The 22,498-nt window shown below is 39.3% G+C and overlaps 1 protein-coding gene across 1 annotated transcript in view; it reads right to left on the reverse strand.

Moving 5' to 3' along the window:
• The window catches only part of SERTAD2 (SERTA domain containing 2), a 108,451-nt gene extending 90,156 nt beyond the window's left edge, over positions 1-18,295 (reverse strand). Inside the window, 1 exon segment of the mRNA XM_057309039.1 lies at positions 17,597-18,295. The gene's annotated coding sequence lies outside the window, so the exon portion shown is untranslated.
• Positions 18,296-22,498: the final 4,203 nt, after the last annotated feature.

Below are 22,498 nucleotides of genomic sequence, written 5' to 3' on the forward strand. Positions count from 1 at the left end.
ACAACTATTTTACGTAACACATAAATTACATTTTTACCAGTGGCTCAACTCTCCTCTCTTTCCCAATAAAAATCTGACTTCTACTAACAGAACAGTTCTTTCATGTTGGTTTTTTCTCTTCCAGTTAACAACACAAAAGAACTGTAATCATTCATTCTCTCAATTTTATGTCGCTTTCAGAGGCCAAATGAAAAACAGGATCATCTTGTTAATAAATCTTTCCAATTACGCTGGGGAGTGTAGACTTACACTAGATTTTTCAAAAGGCTCTCTCTCTGAGGCAAGGGAGTGGGTTACCTTAGTGTCAAAGAGTCCCCAAATGCATCAGGACTATATCTGATTTTAATGCACAGATGTCTTGACTGGAAAAAAAAAAAAACTCATAAATCATCATCTCCACACATTTTAGAAGGGAGAGGAAGTAACAGAATAGAACAGCTAACAATTACTAAAGAAGTTACTTAAAATAGTGGAAAGAGAGACAAAACCATGTTTAGAAGGCCTGAATATCAGTCATTCCACCACTTGCTCACTTTTTAATTCTCTAGACTTTTCAGTTAGCTCATTTCTAAAACAGGAATAAGTCCAGTTCTCCCGCTCATTACACAGGTTTCTTGTTAAGATTCTATGTGCAAATTCAAGGATAAAGACTTTACGGACTGTTTTAAAGGACTATCCAGTATTCCCGACATTAACCAAATTTCCCTGCCTTGCATTTACTCAAGTGTGGCTGAAGGTGACCAAAGCCAGGGACAGGCCTTCAACAGTTGTGCCAACTGAGAATCTCTAAAGTGGGTCCACTATCACCGCTGCATGGGGTGACGTCAGGCTGTTGTTTACAGGAGAAGAAAGGCTGCCAATTTCCACTGAGCAGAAGACCGCAGTGGCCAGCCTCCTTCAGCTGCTTGTGAGCAAGAATGGCCTCTTTATGTGTGGCATGTGTGTACATGCAACAGTTCGCGTGGGGGCGGGGGGGACACACGAAAACTGCTTTGTATGTGTGCACCGGCACACACTCTGGATCTTATGTTTTCACTAAGACAACTAATCAAAATTGATCAAAATGCAACTTTCACTTTTGTCACTCTGAAGAAAAAAAATGCCACTCCCAGAAACTTCATCGTTCGTTTTTTTTAAAGTATTTTTAAAGCAGAACAGTCAATTCTTCTAGTTTTAACAGACTCCTCAAGTACGACAAACATTCACTAACAGAAAAAAATTATGGAAGATATATTTCAAAGCAGAAAATATATCCAGATTGCAGTAACCAAGTTTTATAGGAACGGCCTCCTTTTCAGAGGGGCTGGAGTTGCTTCCTCCTATAAGTTCAGGAAGTACTCACTCAAGGATTAACGTACGCCAACTGAACCCACTTCGGGGAGATATTTTGTTAAGTTTATTACTATAAAGGGGAAAAAAAAGTCTGGCTTATTAACATATGCCCATTCATGAAATTTCCTGGCAGAAAGCAACCTTATATTAAATCAAATTTAGAAAGGCAAAAGAAAATAGGGACTGCATTCATTATATTCTTTCTTCAACTATCCATCACCTTCTGGGATAGCAGTCAAATCAGGAATAATATGGCAACGGATCGTGTTTATAACTGGCACTGAAACTTTACTTCAGACAATAAATCTAGTGTATATCTTAACATTTGAACACTGAAGAAGAGACGTGGGAAATCTTTTTGGTACCTGAAAATGTATTTTCTTTGGTCCTGCTGTAAGTATAGCCGAAAAGAAGAGAAGCTACGGCTCAGTAACAAGTGAAGCTGAGGACGAATTCTGAGCTCTGTTTTTGGCTCTGCTACTGATTATCGTACAAGGCTAGGTCAAATACTTAGCCAAGGCGAGCCTTCGTCTCAGTCTCGGAGAAATGGGGATGATAATAGCAAATATTCGTTTCCAATGTCTAGGAAAACATTAGAGAAAAGAAGTTAACTGGCAAAAGTCTTGTGTAACATTACAATACACTACAGGAACTAGAAAATAATAGAAACACGGTCTGGGAATCCAGCCTGATATTGGCCAACTCCTCTGAGAGCTGGGGAGGAAAACGTGCTAAACAAGTAGGAAGTGTTATTAACACTTCTTTCATTTTATAGTTAGACATAATCAGTAGCGTGAAAAATACGGCACCAGTTCAACTTTTTCGGGGTCAGTTCCAGCAAGTAACATTGGCCACGTATTCTTAAACACACCGAGAAACCTGAAAGGCCATCCCTGGGCTCATCCTTACCATGGAATGATTTGAAAAAAAAAAAAAAAAAAGGATGCCAGAAGACCCTGTAGAAAACTATGGAAGCAGGCTTAGATTATCCTTGAAAACGGCTGTCGTCAGCTTCATTCCCTCATGTGGTGAAGGATACCCAAACACACAAGCCAATGATGATTCAAAACAGTGACAAAATGGTGGCACACGGGAACATTAATAGTCTGACAGTCGCAGATGTTTTACAATTACAAGGATTTTATTGGCTGAACAGAGCAGTGATTACAGCAGAGCCTCACACATCCTGAACCAGTACAAAGTTCATGAGCTTTACTTTTAAACGAAATAAAACTGCATATAAAGTAATGTGGTCCACCGATAAGGCAACCAGCAAGAGGAATACTAAGGGAAACCAAAGTGATAGTCATCCTCATACTTCATGCTTTCCCCCAACCCACTAACTTAAAACTCTAAAATCAACTATTTGAGATTTATTTTTGTTGTCTGGCCGTGTCGGATTGACAGGATCACTATTAAGCATACTGAGAAAATGAGGGCGTATGAAGAGGAGGCAGCTACAACTAGATTGACCAAGTGCCCGAGTTTCTACCTGACACGTCGTGCTGTAACGGCTACAGTCCGGTATACCGAAACACCATCACTGTGTGGTACGCGATTTAGAAAAGTCGTAACACACGTGCTTGTCATACTCTGCTTCATAAACCACCTCGCTGGGAGTACAAAGGGTTCCAAGGACTCAATACACTAACGCTCACAGGTGACTACTGAATCATTTCAACTTCAAAGACACACCTAATAAAAGAAAACGCAGTTCCATCTCAGTAACTGACTGAACAGGACAGAACTTCTCTTTGAATTTCTCGGTAGTCATAAACATGTCTCTTTTCTTCTCGTCACATAATGGTGCACGGAATTTGCACTAATACCTGCATCCGATATTCAAAAGTTAAAGAATAAATACTCCAAAGTGCGTCTCATTTTACGTGCCTCAGGTAAGAAGTCGGGGTACTGCTAGCTGGAATGTCAACCACTTGGACCAAAAACCAAATGGAAAGCTTTCAAAAAGCCTAATTCTCACACCAACTATGCCTACAAGTGTACAAATGGCTAATAGAAGATGAAGCAGAATAAGCAAACAAAAGCTTCCACTTTATTTTAGGAAATGGCAAATCCATTTTTAAAAAAAACACCTTCTAATTCATCAATTATTCAAAAATAAAAGTCACAGTTTCTGCAAAGGAAGTGAAACCTAGGTCGCAGAACAGCTGCCAGAGGCCATATGAGGTGATTAGTAGATCACACAGACCAACGAAAAGTAGTGGCAATGAGCACCCCTCCTCCATCACCCCAACGCTGATTCTTTGCCCACCTCCCCGTCTAGTCATCACATGGGAGCAAAACATAAAGGAAGAAAAAAGAGTGCTCAAATGCCTTTATGTCTCTGTTGGTGATCCTAAATTAGCCCAAACAGAAAATGCTTCAGTTGTCATCATATTGCTCTTATGGTGCATAAGTACTGCAAAGAAAAAACCAAAAACTCATGACCCATGTCCGTTTAGTGCACTCACCACTTGGTAGTCACTGTGTTAGTGAGAACATGTGACAGGAGCCGCAGTGTAACGTGACCATCCCAAGAAGACAGGAGCATCCCTGTACTACCAGGTTTTCATGCTCAGTTGGGACAGAGACAGGCCGCACCACCAGTAGAGTCCATGACTTGGTTCACAATCAATCTAAATGTATGGCTAATTACAGACAAATTTTCTGACAATCAAGTTTTTCAACCATAACACAATTCCAATACTCTCAATGACCCTTCGCTTTTGCTAGCTACAAATTTTTTAAAAATCACTTCTCAAAACTCAAGGTGACGACCAGTAAGTACCCCCAAATACTTCATGACTCGGTCCTATAGCATATAGTTAAAGATGTATGAATTGAACGGCACAATGCTCAATATGGCAAAAGGGTCTCAGAGCCCTAAAATTTTCCACAGCACTAGTCTTCCAGAAATAATAACAAAAATGATTCGCCAAGTATAATCTCTTTTCCAAATAATTTTTACCACTGTGAAGATATCATTCTTAGCTGGTCAAAAATTTTTCATTGATCATGCTGTGATTTTTCAATCAGAACAAGAACTCCACATGAAAAGTGGAAACAATAAATGTCCTGGGACAAAAGCAGTTTGCCCTAAGAATCTGTTCCATACAACTTTAGACCCCGCACATAAGAAGCTCCAAGACAGAATACAGAAATGATAGAATCAAGAAAGAAACAAAGACAAAGCTCTGGCAATTACTCTATTATTAAAGTCCTGGGTAAAAAAAGGCAATTAATGCACTGCTCTCCAACCCACTATCACTTAGATTTTTGTTCCATTCTCTCAAGAAGCACAGTTGAAACATTTCTCAGTAGGGAGTTATAAAAGTTGAGTCAATCCCAACTGCTTAGCCTTGATAGGTTTTTACGTGCCTGATTGAGTGTCTGAAGACAGGAATACATGCCGATCCAACTACTAATCCCGGCAATTAGTATGGCCAACTGTATAGCTATGAACAAATGTTTCCTACGTATGACTCTTCACATCATGGCAAAGCCAGCCTTATTCTAGTTAGGAAATTAAATTTTAGTTTGAGCTTTTGGATCTCGATCTTTGCTTTCTTTTCATTTCTTTTTTTAACACTGGGTAGTGGAAATAAAAATAAAATCTGGTATTAGATGGGAAACAACAGCCATTTCACTTTTCATTTTAGCCTCTGAGCTACTGGTAGCAAACCTTAACTAAACAGTAAAAGCATTTGTTACACAGCAAAGGGAATCCTGTCCACAAAACTTTCCAGCAAGGTACTAAAATTAAAAATCTGCCCAAATAAAAGCAGGTTTCATAAATTATAATCACATGTCACCCTTTTTTAAAGTAACCAATAGCAGTTTGAGGAAATGCAATAGAAATTTCAAACTTTTTTTCCCAAAAATCTAGCACTTTTAACTAAAGTTCTAGCCACAGTGTCCCTTATCTGGCTTCTTCAATATAATTATAATTTATTTCAGAGTTCTGCATTGATTGTGCTGCTTCACAATTAAACATTTATAGAAACTTCATTTGAGATGTATAAAAAACATCAACATACACTTAAATAGTTCCTTTAAAAAATATCCCTCTGGGGTGCCTGGGTGGCATAGTCAGTTGGGCGTCCGACTCTTGGTTTTCACTCAGGTTGTGTTCTAGGGTCGTGGGATTGAGTCCCGCGTTGGGCACACGCTCAGCTCGGAGTCTGCTTAGAGTTCTCTCTCCCTCTCCCTCTGCCCCTCCCGTCCTCACACACCTGCTCTCCTTCCCTCTCTCTCTGAAATAAATAAATATAACAATCAATCAATCAATCAGTCAAAATAGAAAATATCCCTCTGGCTGAAATGATGCATGCCAGCAGGTTTGACTTATGAATGGAACCACTCAAAATCTGACCATTTTCAGTATTCACAGAGCCTACTAGACCGATAGATACCTCATGAACAAAATTAAAGACGAAGTAAAAAAACTGTAACAGAAAAAAGATGAGCCAAGGTTCAGCATCTTCCAGGTCAGGAGATACACTGGGCTTGTCACCATTTTTCTATTTTCTCACCATGGAGATTAGCAGGAATTCAATATTCTACTTGAGGGGTCAAGAAGGAGCAATAGCTTCCCTTTAAGAGTGACCCCATCATTTAGGAAGAAAATTCAAAAACAAGGTAATGATCTTCCCATGTGATTGGGTTGTAATAATTTTGCAGAACTTCACAGGTGTTTCAGAAGTGCTTTAGAAATTCCATAGGGAGAAAAATATGACAATCCTTCTCTACATATTTTGAAAAGGGCATGCCTGAACAAAGACCCTCCAGTGTTCACACATATTGGAAAACACAATTTTGGAAGATGACTTTCTCACAGTGGGTGAAAGAAGGTTCAAGACCAAACAGTCAAAAAAAAAAAAGATTTGCTGATAAATAAGACACAATTCTCTTTAGAAAGTAGGTTCTGAAGAAGTCAGAGTAGCTAAACTACAATAAGCCTAGATTTTCCCAAAGTATCAAAGATCTGGTCTATCCTGGACAAATAAGATACTATATTTCAAATACGGCATTTTATTTTGCTGACTTTTTCACAGGTCATGGTGCATTTATTTTAATAAAAGGGGAAAATCTATCTCAACTGTGCTGTTTTTATGGATAGTGACATTAAAGAGATTTTTGCTCACATTTGATCTGGATCCTGATAAATACATACCCACCACTGACAGCTTCCTTTCCATGGCTCTGCAGTAATATAATGTGAAGTTGAAATATATAAGAAAAAATAAGATGGGCCAAAGTAGGTTAATGGAGGGTATCTGACCAATCCGCAAAGTTCGCATAAAATGTTTTGCCTTACGTACTGAGGTGAGAGGACACACAAGAGACCAGTTAAGGGAGTCACTTATTATGTGCTTACTAGTATGTAGTGTGGCAGTGTGAAAGGAAGACAAAATTTTTTATAAGATGTAAAGGAGAAAAATAAAATAGGAATTAGCATTATTAAACACAGCTTTGTGTTTGTTGCTTTACCTATTTCGTGTCAGTTGATTATCACAGAAATAGACATCATTGTTCCTATTTTACAACAAAGAAAACTGAGGCTTGGAGGAGTAATGAACACTGTTAGTGGTATACCCAACTTCCATTCCTCCCTTCTTCTCCCTATGAAAAGCCCAACCAAAGCCACTGGTCCAGAAGTGGCCAGAGACGTCCAATCACACAGAAGGACAGACGGTCCACACCTGTGGGGAGGTTTCTGACTTCCCCTGAATACCATAATATATGGATGTGAACCAGCTTGAGGAAGGAGCCCGAAACAGAAGTTGGAGCCCGTAAGGAGTCTGGCACAGCAGAAAGATGCTAAGAACCTAAACGACAGAACTGGCCAACCCCGGAGCTTGTCCTACCTCAGGATTTCTTGTGAAATAATAAATATCCTGATCACTCCAGTGAGCATCCTGGATGCTGTTTCTGACAGCATCCTAACTGATATAAGAATTTTATTTCTCCAAGGTCCCCTGCAGTAAGTAGCAGAGCAAGCGTTTGAACCAACATTGTTCTGGCTTGAAACTGGGCTTTTTCCCCTAAACCACACTGTGGCATGAACTTTGATAAGTGTTTTTTCACATGACATGACTGTGCGATGTGAGAGCTAGGAAGGATCTTACCTCACCATACATTAGGAAAATGCATTTACCTCATCAAAGCGTTTTAAGCAAACACAGAGGAGAAACATATCACTAGCAAGAATTCCCAGAACTTCATATTCTGAAGAACTTCTCATTTCATATGCATTTAATTTTTAGTAGAATATGAATTCATATGCCTTTAATAAATGGAACGGAGCTCTTAGAGAGCATTCTAAGTTATTATTAATTTTCTTAGGTGTGATAATGGTGTTGTGGTTATGTAGGAGAATGTCTTTATTCCCAGGAGATGCATACTGAAGCATTTAATGGTAAAGAGTCATGATGGCTGAAACCTATTTTCACATGGTATGATGAAGTATATATGTAGAGAAAAAAAGAGAGAGTGAGCCATAAAGCAAATAGAGCAAAAGGTTAATAATTACTGAGTCTAGGTAGAGCGAATATGGGTGTTTGTTGAATTATTCTTCCAAGTTCTCTACATGTTTGAAAGTTTTACAGTAGGAAGTTTGAGTGTGGGGGAATATGGTGCGGGAAATAGCATGGATGCACACTGGAATAGTCTGGGGACTTAAAAAAATACCTGAATGAGGGCCTCACCCTGGGATTGAGGCCTTGACATGGGTAATCCTAATGTGTATCGTTGGTATGGTAGAAAGAGCCTGAAAAGTCACAACTCTGATAGTCCCAATCTTGTAAAGACAACTCTGAAAATTTTTCTGGACTCTTTTTTATTCATGAAAAATTGCCAGTGTTCTAAATTTAAGCATTAATCCAACAGTAAAGAAATTTCCCTGAAACATACATTGGGTGACATAAGGAATATTCAATTAATAGTAAACCATAACTTTAACAAAACATATATTAACCCTTGGGGCATGAAGAATGAAGCAGACTTAGTTCTTTCTAAACAAATCTACTCATTGAGTCTATGGTTTCACATGCCAAAATTTACTTTATAAAAATGAAAAAAAAAAGGAACAATATTTAAGAGGAAGCATTAAGCCATTTAACCTCTTTTAAGAAAAAGAAGGTCTTACCAAAATCATGTTCTTTACTCCATGCCAAAGATGAGTCATAATCTGTTAAACTATAAAGAAAGGAGGATTTCTTGAAAAATACGCAACTCCAATTCTCTAAATTCGAATGTGTGCAGTTTACTTAAAGATACTCCAGTGAGCCTTACATATGGAAAAAAGCTCTCTAAGGTCCCATATGTAAATTTCAGCTGGCGCATAGGCCTCCTTAGTTCTATTTGTCTTTCTTAAAATATATGTGTCTGGGGTATGGGATAGAGGTGAATAAATGGTAGATAAAATAAAAGAGAGAAATAAAAAACAAATGACAAACTTTTGAAAATATAATTTGTATAATAGGGATTTTATCTTGAAAATATACTTTATGACTTAAGTGGCTTTTTTTAAAGTTTTACTGATACACAATAAATGCAGAGATTTAAAATGTATAATTTGGTAAGTTGTGACATATATATATATATATATTCCTGAAACCATCATAGCAATCAAGATAATGAACATAACTATCCTAGGCAGCCTTTCCATTCAAATAGATGTGCGATGGTTTTTGCCCAGATATAGTTTTCAGGAAAAGAAATTCTTTTTTTTTCTTTAAAGATTTGATTTATTTTTATTTGTCAGAGCGAGCACAAGCAGGGGTAGTGGCAGGCAGAGGTAGAAGTACCTCCCCACTGAGCATGGAGCCCCATGTGGGGCTCAATCCCAGGATACTGGGATCATGACCCGAGCCGAAGGCAGATGCTTAACCGACTGAGACACCCAGGTGTACCCAGGAAAAGAAATTCTTGATGGAAATTGTTATTCAAAATAACAACAACAACAACAATAAAGAAATCGATACACAAGTGTCCAAATACTTTCATCAACAGATAAAATATACATTGATGCTTTGGGTTTTTTTCCCTCTAATTTAAATCTAAGAGACAAGCATATGATGTATTATTCTATCTTAGATTTAGGTCCAAATAAACAAACAAATGTACTCTAAAAACAAAGAGATTCTTAATATTTTCAAATATCCAGGGAAATGAAAACAAAAGCCATAGGCACACAGCATTATGTTTGAGAATTTAAATACACACACATACCAAGAATTTTGGCTAATTCTGAAGCAAAACAACTTAGATTACATCTACATATTACAGCAATACATACAGACTTCCTAAACTTGGCATATTAGGCCCAGAGCATGCCTCTCTCACAGGCAGGGCTGCTCCAGGCAAAACTAAGGAAGAAAGAGTGCATCTCCAGTAACCGCCGAAAGCCTCAGTCTACCATTCTTTCCTCCTCTCTCAAGTGTTTCTTCTGCTTTTCAGGAAACTCCCCTTGTTTACAGGGCCCTCATTAATACGTCGGTCTTTCCAAACCTATGGAAGAATTTTTGGCCTCAAGAACCTAAACTGTATCCATGGTGTCTATATATATTCCGTTCTCAGGCACAGTTTCTGCTTCCCATGGGCACTGCTAGGGAATGAAAGAAATGGCTCGGATGTGGGCTCTGTTCCCTCTCCTTCCCCTTCCTTGCTGAGGAGTTGCAGTAGCTAGAAAGGAGACTGCACTGCCCTTAGGGGCCTAACGCACAAAGAAAGCCTGCTAACCATCTTTCCCCAACCAAACAGGAAAGATAGAGTCCCATGAAGGCCAGCCAGGGCCTTCAGGACGCAAGTCCATTGGACCTAGGACTCAGCTACTATTGTGGCCCACAGGAGGCTTCCCACAACCTAAATCCTATATTGCCTAACACAAGAGAAAATGTTCATGTGGGGATCTTTTGTCTTCCCAAACGGACTGTGAACACCTTTATGAACAGGTGCTATGTCTTATTAGTCTCTGATACCCCCAAGCACTTGGGACATGTATCAAATATTTGTGAATAAAAATTTAAAAATAAAAATCATTCTATTATATCATATCATATTAATGTTATTTGTATTACAAAAACACTTAGATATATCTACTTTAATATCTGAGGTGGAAATGTATACTAAGGGTTTTATTTGTTTAAGAAATTACATGGTTTTGACAATCATGGAAACAAAAAATTAGTTCTTTACGTACACTAGACAGAGCAAACTTAAGATTTTCTTGTTAATTGTGCAATATAGCTGAGATGACTACATTTCCATTGTGCAATTTTCAGTGTTACACATTTTTTTCAGGCTCTGTCACAAAGAAAACAAAGCAAAGGGAGAAAACAACTTTGAAAGTGTAAAGAAGGGGCGCCTGGGCGGCTCAGTCAGTTAACCATCTGCCTTCCGCTCAGGTCATGATCTCGGGGTCCTGGGACTGAGCCTTGCATAGGGCTGCCTGCTCAGCAGGGAGTCCGCTTCTTCCTCTCCCTCTGCCCCTCCCCCCTGCTCATGTGGCCCCTCTTCCTCACCCCAACCCCCTCTCTCAAATAAATAAAAAAATAAATCTTCTAAATAAATAAATAAAAGTGTAAAGAAAACCAAGGAGAAATTTCAAACCCTAACCACTGGCAGGTTTCCCAGGGTTCATAAATGAGGATGATTTCCGGATTTCTAGTGGAAACATCCAGCAACATTATAGGTGTTTAATATTTCAACTCAAAGTTTAATATTTCAACTCAAACTCAAATGATAATTGTTCATTCAAATGGAGTTTTATTTCAGGAGTTAGGATTCCTTTTACACCAAGTCGAAGGACATAAAATCCATACGAAGAAATCTTACTTTCTTTTCAGATTATTACACAATGTTCAGTTATGACTACTCCATATAGTAAGTAACAAGCTCTATACCCACCACAATGGTTTGGAATGTAATTTCTACAAGGACAGGAATAGTTGTCTTTTTTCTCCACTGTTGTAAGATGTGTGCCTAGTAAAAATAGCTGGTACATAGTAAGTGTTCAGCAAATATCTGTTGAATGAACTGAATAAATGAATGAATGGAAGCCAGGAATGGGATAAGGTGTGCCAAAAAAAAAAAAAAAAAAAAAAAGATCATATTTTTCTATGAGGCACAGGTTTCACAAAGTACAATTTCTGAGAAAAAAATCTCTTATTTACTCAACTCTAAAATATCTAATCTTATATTTGAATTGTTTAAATTAAAAACTAACAACGGACTGTTTGTTATCTAAATCAAAAGGAGGAGTCATTTTGTTTAATCAAATGGAAAGGTTTTCTACCACTGATGTCTGAATAATGTCAGATATTTAGGGAAACTATTAAACATTCTCTCCAAATCAATGGATTTGGGTCCTTAGCAAACTTTCTACTCAAAGGATTTTCATGTAAATCTTTTTTGTTTAAAAATCCATGTTCATTTTCATACCCTTTGATTTTCTGGGTGAAAAGAACCCTTAAAATACAAAACAAAAGTTAACTCAAAGGGATACATTTCATTTGAGTTGAAGACAATAAAGCTGATGGTTTCTTCACCAGGAACCATTAATCATTCAACAATGGTGAACCCTGGAAAACCTCACAGTGGACATGGTCTGATGTTCTGTCTGGCTTTAAAGAGTTAACAACAAAACAAAACAAAGGAGCTGCTCTTCCCGTCTAATGATGTGCTCAGGCCAGCCACCCCCAAGGTGGTCAGGTGGTGATGGTCACTGCTGAGACGGCTCAGGAGCTCGCCGGCACACTGGACATGGAGCAAAAGGAGGACAACAAAGCTGGGATGTGTGAGATGTCTCAAGGTAATGTGGACAGAAAAAATGCTGTGAGTATCCCCCAATAAAAGAGATTAACAGAAAAAGCAGTAAATAATAAATGTGTCAGTTTCCCCTTTTCACCACCTCACATAAGCTAAAACGTGGTTGTAGGTTTACAAAAAGGCCCCCGAAGTTGTGTGTAGATAAGATGATCAGAGAGCTCATCTGCTGAGGTAAGACAAAGCAAATTTTCTCTCCAGAAAATTTTATACTTTGCCTCAGTCTCACAAAAGCAGACTGAACTAAATGCAAACCCCTACTCCATAGCTTTTACAGAGGCAAAGGCGAAAGAGAGCTTAAGAAAAAACCTGTTGTGATTGAGGGAAAAGAAACCAATGCAAAAAGAAGACGGGAGCAAATAAGAAAGATGCTGCATTAAAACAAAGACAAACTCACGGAACCACCAAGAAAATTGAAAACAACGGTAGGACAAAGGGAAGAGGGCTGTGACAAACAGATCAAATTTAAAATAAGGATGGACTGGTTTGATCGGTTCATTTAATATGTTAAAAGTAAACATTAAGTACTACAGGGTTATACATACCACCACACAAAATTATAAACATCAATGTAGACTTTGAGTTCCAAAGTGGAGAAGAAATCTGATCATTCCAAGTTTCTATCAGTTGGAAACTGAACAGTAAGGACTAAAGGACAATATAGTTTAAAAGTTGCTTTCTGCTTAGCAACCTTGCATTTGAGGATCATTGTTCCCTATACTTAATATTCAATGGAATAAATAATATTTCTCATATGTCCCACTTGTCTTAATAGGTCTTACTCTGAGTACACCAGAATTTCATTTCCACTTAAAAAAGTGAGTAACATCATGAGGTTGTGACAACTCTTCTCTAGTAACCAGAGAGAGGAAAAGCTACTTACATAATGTGCTAGCTCTGGGCTTTTAATGACGGCTAACTCACTTTTAGGGACAAAAGAAACAAACAAACAAAAAAACCTAGTTGCTTAACCTAGAGCCTTTCCACATGTGTCTTCACTCATCTTCCTAAATAAAAGATTAGCTGGAATAAATGAAATCCTCCAAGCCACTATACATACTCTGAAATGTGCACATTTCACTGCATCTGAGGTACAAAATAAATGAGCATAAGGAGAGGTCCTACAGCCAAGTAATCCTTTTGAAATTTAAAAGTAAATAATGTGATTAATTTTTCTCTTTGAATATACCTCTAATGGAATCGGATATATCTGAGCATTTTCCTGCAATGCCTGAGCAGGTTTTACAAGCTTCAACTTCATAAAATGAGTTATCTCCTCGATACATACTTTGTTCTTCAACAACATCTGCTGTAACTCAGGATACACCACAATTCAGTGTTAACATTAAAATCCCATTCAATTAAACCAAAGTTCCTTGTCTCTTGAAAAGGTACCTCATATATTCTTGTGAACACACCAGTAAGAAGTCTCTTCAAATACAAAGTTAAAAGGAAAAATGCCCTTCAGACAAAAGATCTAAAAGGTTACAATTTTTAAATGATGATAAACAAACATCCATTTCTAAATGCTAATGTTTATTTTGTATTCGCTTGCATTTTGTCCTTCTCCAATGCTTTTAAAAAGCACTTACAACCCCTACAACGTCCTCTCAGAGTGAGGGCAGCACAACTGCCTTCCCTCTTCCTACTGAAAGAGTAAGAACATGGAGAGTAGTGGAAGTGAAGTGTATCGCCCAAGGTCACATGCCAGTCAGTACCACTGCTCAGTCTAGAAGTCCATGGACCTCAGTTCTAAGTTTGTCAATAGATAATGCGTAGCTAACTTTCCTCTCCTTTTGATCACTAGCAGACTACACAGTCATCCGTTTTCTTAATGTTAGGAGACAAGGATAGAAATCACAAGTCCTAAAAGTTATTTCTATCCCTCTCGCCTCTTCTTTCCACAGGGTTCTTCATCAGAAACATTGCTTTTTTAAAAGCTGGAGACATCATACACATCTGTAAAATGCTAATAAATACTCCAATGCCTTCACAAAAGTGTCAAGGAAAAGAGACAGGAGCTACAGAAACAATGTCATGCTAAAATGTGTCAAGCAAAAAATAAGCAACTTTCCATCTCACAGACCAGACACTTAAGTGTAGTTTCTAAGTCCATAAGTTAATGTATTTAAATCTCATTTGAGATTGGCTGCTTTAACAGCACATGGACAAAAAAAGGCAAGTCAACAAAATTGATTGTTTTAGCCAATAAAAATGCAATATATTCAACTAAATTGGGTAACTGATGATTTAGTTAAACAAAGGATTATGTATACACAATTATCCGCAGTGTAGTAGACAGCTCACGTATTTGAAAAGTTTTAACAGTGTTATGAAACACTGTACACTCCTGAGTAGATCAGTATTTAGGTTTCTTTGCTGAGGATATCTCTTTCATGAAAGCGGTTTCTTGCATTTTATAATTTCAGAGGGCACAGTAATTAAACTGCATTTTATTGACAAGTAAAACAGAATGATTCTATAAATGAAGCAGCTGGTAGGCCCCATCAATTTTGCTTATTTAAAAAAATATATTCCCCAATTGTGTAATGCCTATTAAGTGTGTAGTGAAGTTAAAAGTTTAAGTGTTTTACTTACTAATTACATATACCTCCTTTATGATTCCTATTACGCTATTTACTACAGCTATTTCAAAAGTTAATTATTTATTAAGACTGCTCAAGAAAAAGAGTTTCACTCTTGAATGGAAACAGAAATAAAGATTTGGTCCTGAAGGAAATGATGCTGCTTTATTTTCAGTGTGAGTTTCATATATTCTCTTTATTATTATTAATTCTGAAGCCAATAACAACATCATATCATCATTTGGGACATTCAAAATAGAATTTGTATAATTCATATTAATTATGATAACATCCAGATTAGTGACAGAAAGTTTGGGAGACATAAAATCTTACAATAAAAAAATGGACATGTCAGATAACAAAGAAAGATATTCAATAAGCATTTTTGGACTATTTTAAGTTTAATTTTCAAAATGAAAAATATGTTCTTAATAAAACATAAGTTATACTGTAATACCCCTCATTTACTCTCTACTTAACAAAAATAATAATTGAGAATGTAAAAATTCAATTCAGCAATACTAATAATAATATTCTCCAAACCATCACTTATAATGTCATTCGACTACTCATAAACAACTTGAGAATAAAGTACTTAATTTATTATACAGCATTCATTAAGCGTTTTTATGTACCCAACACTCTGCTAGGCACCAGAGATTAAATTACAAATGAAACACTACTCTTACTCTCAAAGAGCTTTCTGTTTAGTAGAGGAGAAAAATCACAGATAACAGCAAAATGTGTGTAGGTACCATTATAATAGAGGTATATACATTCTGTTATGCAAATTTAAATGAAAGAGGGACCTACTCAACTCATCTAGTAACTAACTTTCATAAAGACTCATATAAACTCCAGTTTAAAAGCATAAATCCAACAAAACATCATGCATAATAAGAATTCTGCTTATTTCATTGACAGCAACAAATCTTTATCTTTATCAAAAATTTACTTCTAAAAAATAGAGCCATCCATGTTTCAAGACATACAAGGAACAACAGAGAACTAAATTTGAAAAGACATACCAAACACTAGTCAAGAACTTTGCATATTATATTAACTTATTCTAACCTCACAACAACCCTATGAAGCAAATGCTGCTATTATTCCCATTTTACAGATGAGGAATCTTAAGTTAACTTGACCAAGGTCACAAAGATAACAAGAGGAAATTCTGAGACTTGAACCTAAGGAGCCTGGTTCTGAAGGCCACACTTATAATCACTATACCAGACATCCTCTCTGCAGATGATGATGATGGGATAGCTAATACCCAATGCTCTGTGACATGCACTCTCTTATTTACCTTTATAGCAACTCTGAGGAAAAGTTATCCTTTCCATTTGCAGGAGAAAACCAGCACAGGCCAGGTTTGAAACTTGCCGGAGGTTAGACAGCCATCAAGGGTTGGCGGCAAGATTCAAACTCAGGCAGCGGGGCTCCACTGCGCTATAAGGCCTCTCAATGATTCAGTCTTAGACTCATGAAAAAGGCCGCAAGAAAAAATTTATTAAACAATTCCAGAAGGCTTTGTATAAGTCTTCCTGAAACACTTTGCAAGGTTTTGGGGCTTATGACAAGCATTTCCTTACGACAGCATTTACATTTGAGTCAACATTACTACTTTGGGTTGATCATAAACACATTTCTGCTCTTTAAAAAGAAATCTTTCTGTAGAAACTTGGCAGATTTCAGTACAGGAACAGTCTATTCTTTAAAATTAAATTTAGTAACAACTTATTCTGGTTAGTCTGAAAGAGAAGGAGAGAATGAACTACTGAGAGGCCTTTCCTGTACTTTAATATTTCAAAACATGTTTGGTTTGGCCTAATTTGAATCTTGTGGACAACTAGACCAGAACTTGATTCAAAAAGAGTACTACCATTTTTAAATAGGCTGAATTCTCACAAGTGACCTCAGCAGCCGATTCAGAGTAACTATTTCTCATAATTTTTACTTTTATCTCAAATTAAATATTAAAGATGCATAAGGCAAATATTAAAGATGCATATATTCTCATAAAGCATATACGGGCAGCAGGTACGTGTACCTTTGAGTCACCCACAACCAAGGAGCCAAATTAAATTTTACAAAATTCTGTAGCATGACATTGCTTAAGAGCCATGAAGTATACAAAAAATGGATATCGAAAGAAAAAAAATCCGTATTTATCCTTAACACATCCCACTGTGCACAGGGACTGAGAAATAAAAAATTCTGTGTGGTAATGCCTTGCTTGAATAGAGGCGAGATAAAGATGAAGTGTCAAGCTGGATTTCCATCTTACCTTGCTTTCCTCCAACAGGTTCAAAGACTTCATAGTCCTTAATACTGAATTCATTTTTTTTCCAAAAGGGAACCATAAAACTATTTTAAAATAAAAATACTAAGCCATGCCACTAGGCAACCTGTGTTCCCATGCTCTATCCCAACACATTCAAATTAGAAATATCTTTCGCTTTGCCTTTATTAAATAAAAGTTTAACTTTGGAGTAAAATGAACCCATTAGACGTTCTACACTTTCTGCAGGTCATAGAGTCCATTAGATCCCATCGCTGACTATTACCGCTCACTAAGCATCCTAAAGACAGAAAACATGCCATTTCCGCTCATTTTATAAGCGTTATAATGCCCCGATGGTGGAAGTCTGGCAATACCTAGAAATACAGCAAAGCTGGTGAATAAGGAGTCGAGGGGCGGAGGGAAGAGGGAGCGAGGGAGGGAGGCAGTCGCCACCTCAAATCCACGCCGGACCAGGAACCTCCAGCCCACAACGTGATCGCTGCCCTCCCCAGAGTGGACCGGCTACATTTTTCCAGATCCCCCCAAAACCCAAGACAGTACTCACCCTTCTGCGAAGAAGTCGGCACCGGGTCCAGCTCCAAGACTGGTCGGGGTGGCAGCGAGGGAGGGGACGTCTGGGCTGTGGGCGGGGGGTGTCGGTGCGTCACTCGAGTGCAGGACGGTGAGTTCGAGGGGTGGGAGCGGAGAGGAGCAGGGCAATCAAGTCACCGCCGAAAAAGGAGGAGGGGAAACGGGGGTGGGGGTGGAGAGCCCCTTCCCTAAAATAAACCCGCCGGCCCCTGCGACCCCCTGCCCCAGGGAGGGAAAATAAATCAGGGGGAATAATAGACTGACAAATAAATCTCTAAAACGACGAGGAGCGAGGAACAGACTTTAATTTAAAGGGGGGGAATTGAGCGAGGGCTGGAGGGGAGATAGAGAGAAGTGGCTCTGGATCTATCCCATGCCTTTGCAGTCCCCAAGCAGAGGAGGCTGGCAGAGGGGAAGTTGCAGCGGCTCCTGAGGAGAGGGAGGAGGAGGAGGAGGAGGTTACACCGTAACAAGTACAGACAGACAGCCATGGATCAGAGGGGCGCTGAGAGCAGGGGCGGCCGCGGCAGGGCGAGCGGCGGCGGCAGCAGCACCCCCTGCTCGGCTCGCTCAAGACATTTAATTGGATTGATGGGTTGTGCAGTGACTCACAGACTTTACAGAGTCGTACAGCAGTCCCCGCCCAGCTGGACAGGGGAGATGCAGCGGGGACCGGCGGGGAAAGGGGGCCGAGGAACAGCCGGGAGGGGAGGAGGCGACTGAGAGGGCGAGGCGTTGGGGGGGCGGGGAGCGGAGCGGAGAGAGTGGCGAATGGCGAATCCCGCCGCTCCGACAGGCGTGGGCGTCGGCCAATCACGGCGCGGCTCCATAGGCGGCTGGCTTCGCCCCTGGCCCAATGAGTCTTCTAAGGACACTGCCGCGAACGGGGCGGGGGAAGTAGAGTGGGGGGTGGGGAGTGGTGGGTGGACGTTGAAGTGGGGGGTGGAGGGAAAGATGAGGCGCCGGAGACCGGCGGAGTCACTCTGCCCTCCTAGCGCCAGAAGTGCGCCTTCCGCCAATCCGAAGGCTGCGTGGGGGTGATGGACGCAAGCATGTGACCAATGAGGAGGAGAAGGTGCCGCCCCGAGCCAGAGGGGAAGGAGTGGGCGGGCCAACGCCTTACCCTACCTCCCGCCCGGTCCGGGTCAGTCACGCAAATAACAGTGTGAGGGCTGGGGCCGCGCGGTGGAAGGGGGGGTGGCGGAGGGGCCGCGCTGCTGGCGGCGTGACAGCTATAGGGACTGGCTGTGCTGCCGACTCCGCACCGGAGGAGGAGGCGGCGGCGGAGGCTGGCTCCTTACTCAGCTTGCAGGCTGCTGCTGCTGCTGTCTCTGCCTCGCGCTGCTGGGGAGCCCCTGCGGCCAAACCCCACTCGCGAGGGGCAACCAAATTTGTAGTGAATCGGATCAAAACTTTGCCCCATATCCCTGCAGTGCCCACTCTGAGAGACAACTCCTTGTGAGGTCCTGCGGGGCTGTGCTCTGGGATCTGAGGAAGCTGGAAGCCAGAGACCCGAGGCTTGGCAATGGCATTAGCCTCTTTGCTTGCCTGTTTTCTGGGGAAGTCAGGGTAGGGTGTGGACAGGTTGAAACAGCTCCCGAATACATACCATTTCTTTATTGAGCTTCTGGAAAAGGCACTTCTTAACCTGGCAGGAACGAAGCTGTATAGGCTTAGCTTTTTAAATATGTGTCTATGCCTTACCTTCCCTCCCGCACTACTCTTTCTCCCACTTCTCTGCCCACCGTCCTCGCCTGGTACCCTGATGGCAATGCTAGGGAGCGCTCACTGCTAGATCTTCTCGCTGCTAATTCCCAGGAACTATGGCTTTTTCCCCCATTCCTTGCCTACTGTCCAGTAATCATTTTACAGACCTTAACACTTTCTAAGCACTTTTACTTGGAAGCAACTTTAATTACCAGTAAACCTGAATAGAGATGCTCACAAAAGCAAAGACACTGGCGAAAATCCACTTTCTTTCCCACAAGGTGCATTTCTGCGCGCTATTTGAAATTTACAATTGCTTCCTACCAAAAAACCAAGGAAAGGCAAATTATTGCATGCCTACAAAAAGATTTTCAAATCCACTTAGAATACCAGACATCTGTTTTTCACAGACAAGTCAACCAGAGAGACCTAAGAGTTGATTAAGGGGTCTTGAAGTGAGCAAGATAATTTTTGTTCATAATTATGAGATTAAAACCTACAGTGGTCTGAAATTCAGAGAACAGATAATAAGCAAACACAAAGGCTTACTCTAGCCATATTGAGACTTTCCTTGATTATTGTCGTTTCAGGGTACTGATCCTTCCCCCTGAGCCCTAACTGTGATACTCAGCCTGATACCTCTTACCTCTTTGATTTTAGCCCTACTCCATGACTTCAGCCTATAGTCTGTCTTTTTTTTTTTTTAAGATTTTATTTATTTATTTATTTATTTGTCAGAGAGAGAGAGAGCAAGCAGGGGGAATGGCAGGCAGAGGCAGAGGGAGAAACAGGCTCCCTGCTGAGCAAGGAGCCCCAATGTGGGACTCAAGCCCAGGACCCTGGGATCATGACCTGAGCCAAAGGCACACGCTTATTCTTATTCGACTGAGCCACCCAGGCGTCCCATCAGCCTGTAGTCTTGAGTCCTGGTTAATGTGTTATCTTACGTACTGTATTAATAACACAGAAGATTTTGAGTCTAGACATACACTAGGATCTTTCAGAGGATCTCCAAATACCCAGGTTTAGCATCCTGTGGCGGAAGTTGCCCCCTTACCCCCTTATTGGCATGCCTTCAGTCTCTACCATGTGTCATTTTCTAATTCTGTGCTCTCTCAATTCCAGTATTTCTTAAATGGTTGTCCAAGGCCCACCCAGATTCCTGGGTCTGCATTCAGATCTATTGAATCATCATTTCTGTAGGTGGGACCTGGGCATCTGCTTTTTTAACAAATACCCCAGGTGACTTGAATAAATATTAAAATATCAAAATAAGCATTTGATTTGAGAACCCCTATTTATTCTTTCCTTTTGAAAATTTGAGCACCCGTATTTGTTTCTTTTTTATTTTCCTTTCTCACACATACCTATTTCCTTTCTCCTATATATTTCCAGGCTCTTATTTTTACGATCACTTCCCTTTCTATGTTTCTTGTACACAAGTCTGTATTATACACTGGCAGGGCGATTCCTGAAAAAGAGGGCGAAGCTGGCAAATCGTCTTTCATAAATATCATAGTCATACCTTATAACCATGACACTTAAAAGTATAGAGAAGTCAGATAATTTTATAAGCTTAAAAATATCACCATAGTCGATGTTATATATGAACCTATGATATGTGTGAGACTTACTAGTTTATAGTTTCAAAGTGCACAGAGATAGAATTTTTCATATGTAGGGGTCACATTTCAAAATTCAAATTTCACCATACAAAAAATACATTTATATTGTTACCATAATTTTTCTTCTAACCAGTGGAGTGAAACTAACGATGTACTAAGAAGTGTGATGATTAAAAAAAAAAAAAAAGTACTATATGAGATTTTTGTTGTCTCGGACCTAACTGAGAGTCTGAAAAGTACACACATGCAACATTTAAATAGGAACCTGGGGAAAAGTCTAGGAAGACTTTAAGTGTGTTTGTCATAGATAAGCAGGATTTAGTTCATTTTTATCTAGTTTTCCTTCTGCTTTCTTATTTTACTTTCTAATCTGTTATGATTTAGAGTTACATGGATAATTTTTAAAATCTAAAATAAAAAGTGTATGAGCAATATGTGATTATAAACTATTTCCCTTTTACTGCTATTTAGATATTTATATTATTGTAGCTGATCTCAATTGGATTATAAGCTAGTTATAAATTAGTTTGAATATATACTACCCACACGGATCAGGAAGCTAAAGCACATTCTTTATTGAGAATAGAGAATTCAACCCAGGACTCAGAATCCCCACAGATAGAAACAAGACAAGCATGAGCTCACAATCCAAATTACAAAACAAATGAAAAAAAGGCAGCACGAGCAAAAGGAAGCAGAAACAGAAAAAAAGGAAACTAGCAGAATTAGATTCTAAATCTGAAAAAAGACAGTTTAAGAAAAATATAGGCCCATTTCACCTATGAGTGTAAGTGCAAAAATTCTAAATAGAGTATTAGCTATCCAAATCCAACATGCCTACTCCAAGCGAACTAAAGAAAAACCTTGAGCCTCGTTTTCCTATCTTTAGTTGAGACATCTCTCTAGCTTCTTACCTAGCTATCTATCATGAAAATATAATAAATCAAGTAGGGTTTATTCCAGAAACTCAAGCATGATTTAATAGCAGAAAACTTATCAGTAATTCATCTCAAAAAGACTGAGAGAGAAAAAGCATTTGAGAAAGTGCGTCACTTATTAACAATAAGAACTTCTAGAAAATTAAGAATAAGAAGAAATTTACTTAACTTTATGAAGGACCAAAACATACAACAAACTATTAATTAATAGATTTACTTAAAACACGTTGCGTTTAAGTGTGGGATCAAGCCAAACATGTCCCTACTGTTTAACATGATACTGAAAGTCCTGGCTAACAGGATAAGATTTGTAAAAGGAAGGGGAAATTAAACAGAAGAATCCAAAGGAAAGAGATAAAGCTGGGATTGTTTGTAGTAACCTGATCAACGATATAAAATACCCAATAGAAACAAGCTATTAGAAATAATCAGAGAAATCGGCGAGGGGACAGAGATGCTTTTCTCCCTTTCTTCCATTGTACTACACTTTTTTTTTTAGCATAACACATGGCCAGCCAGAACAAAGACATCATTCGCCACCATCCCTGATAGGTAAGTAGTGCCATGTCCCAGGTAATAGATTAAAAGTGGCATTGGACATAAATC

This window comes from Ursus arctos, unplaced genomic scaffold (genome assembly GCF_023065955.2).
Source record: "Ursus arctos isolate Adak ecotype North America unplaced genomic scaffold, UrsArc2.0 scaffold_8, whole genome shotgun sequence".
NCBI classification, from domain to species: Eukaryota; Metazoa; Chordata; class Mammalia; order Carnivora; family Ursidae; genus Ursus; species Ursus arctos.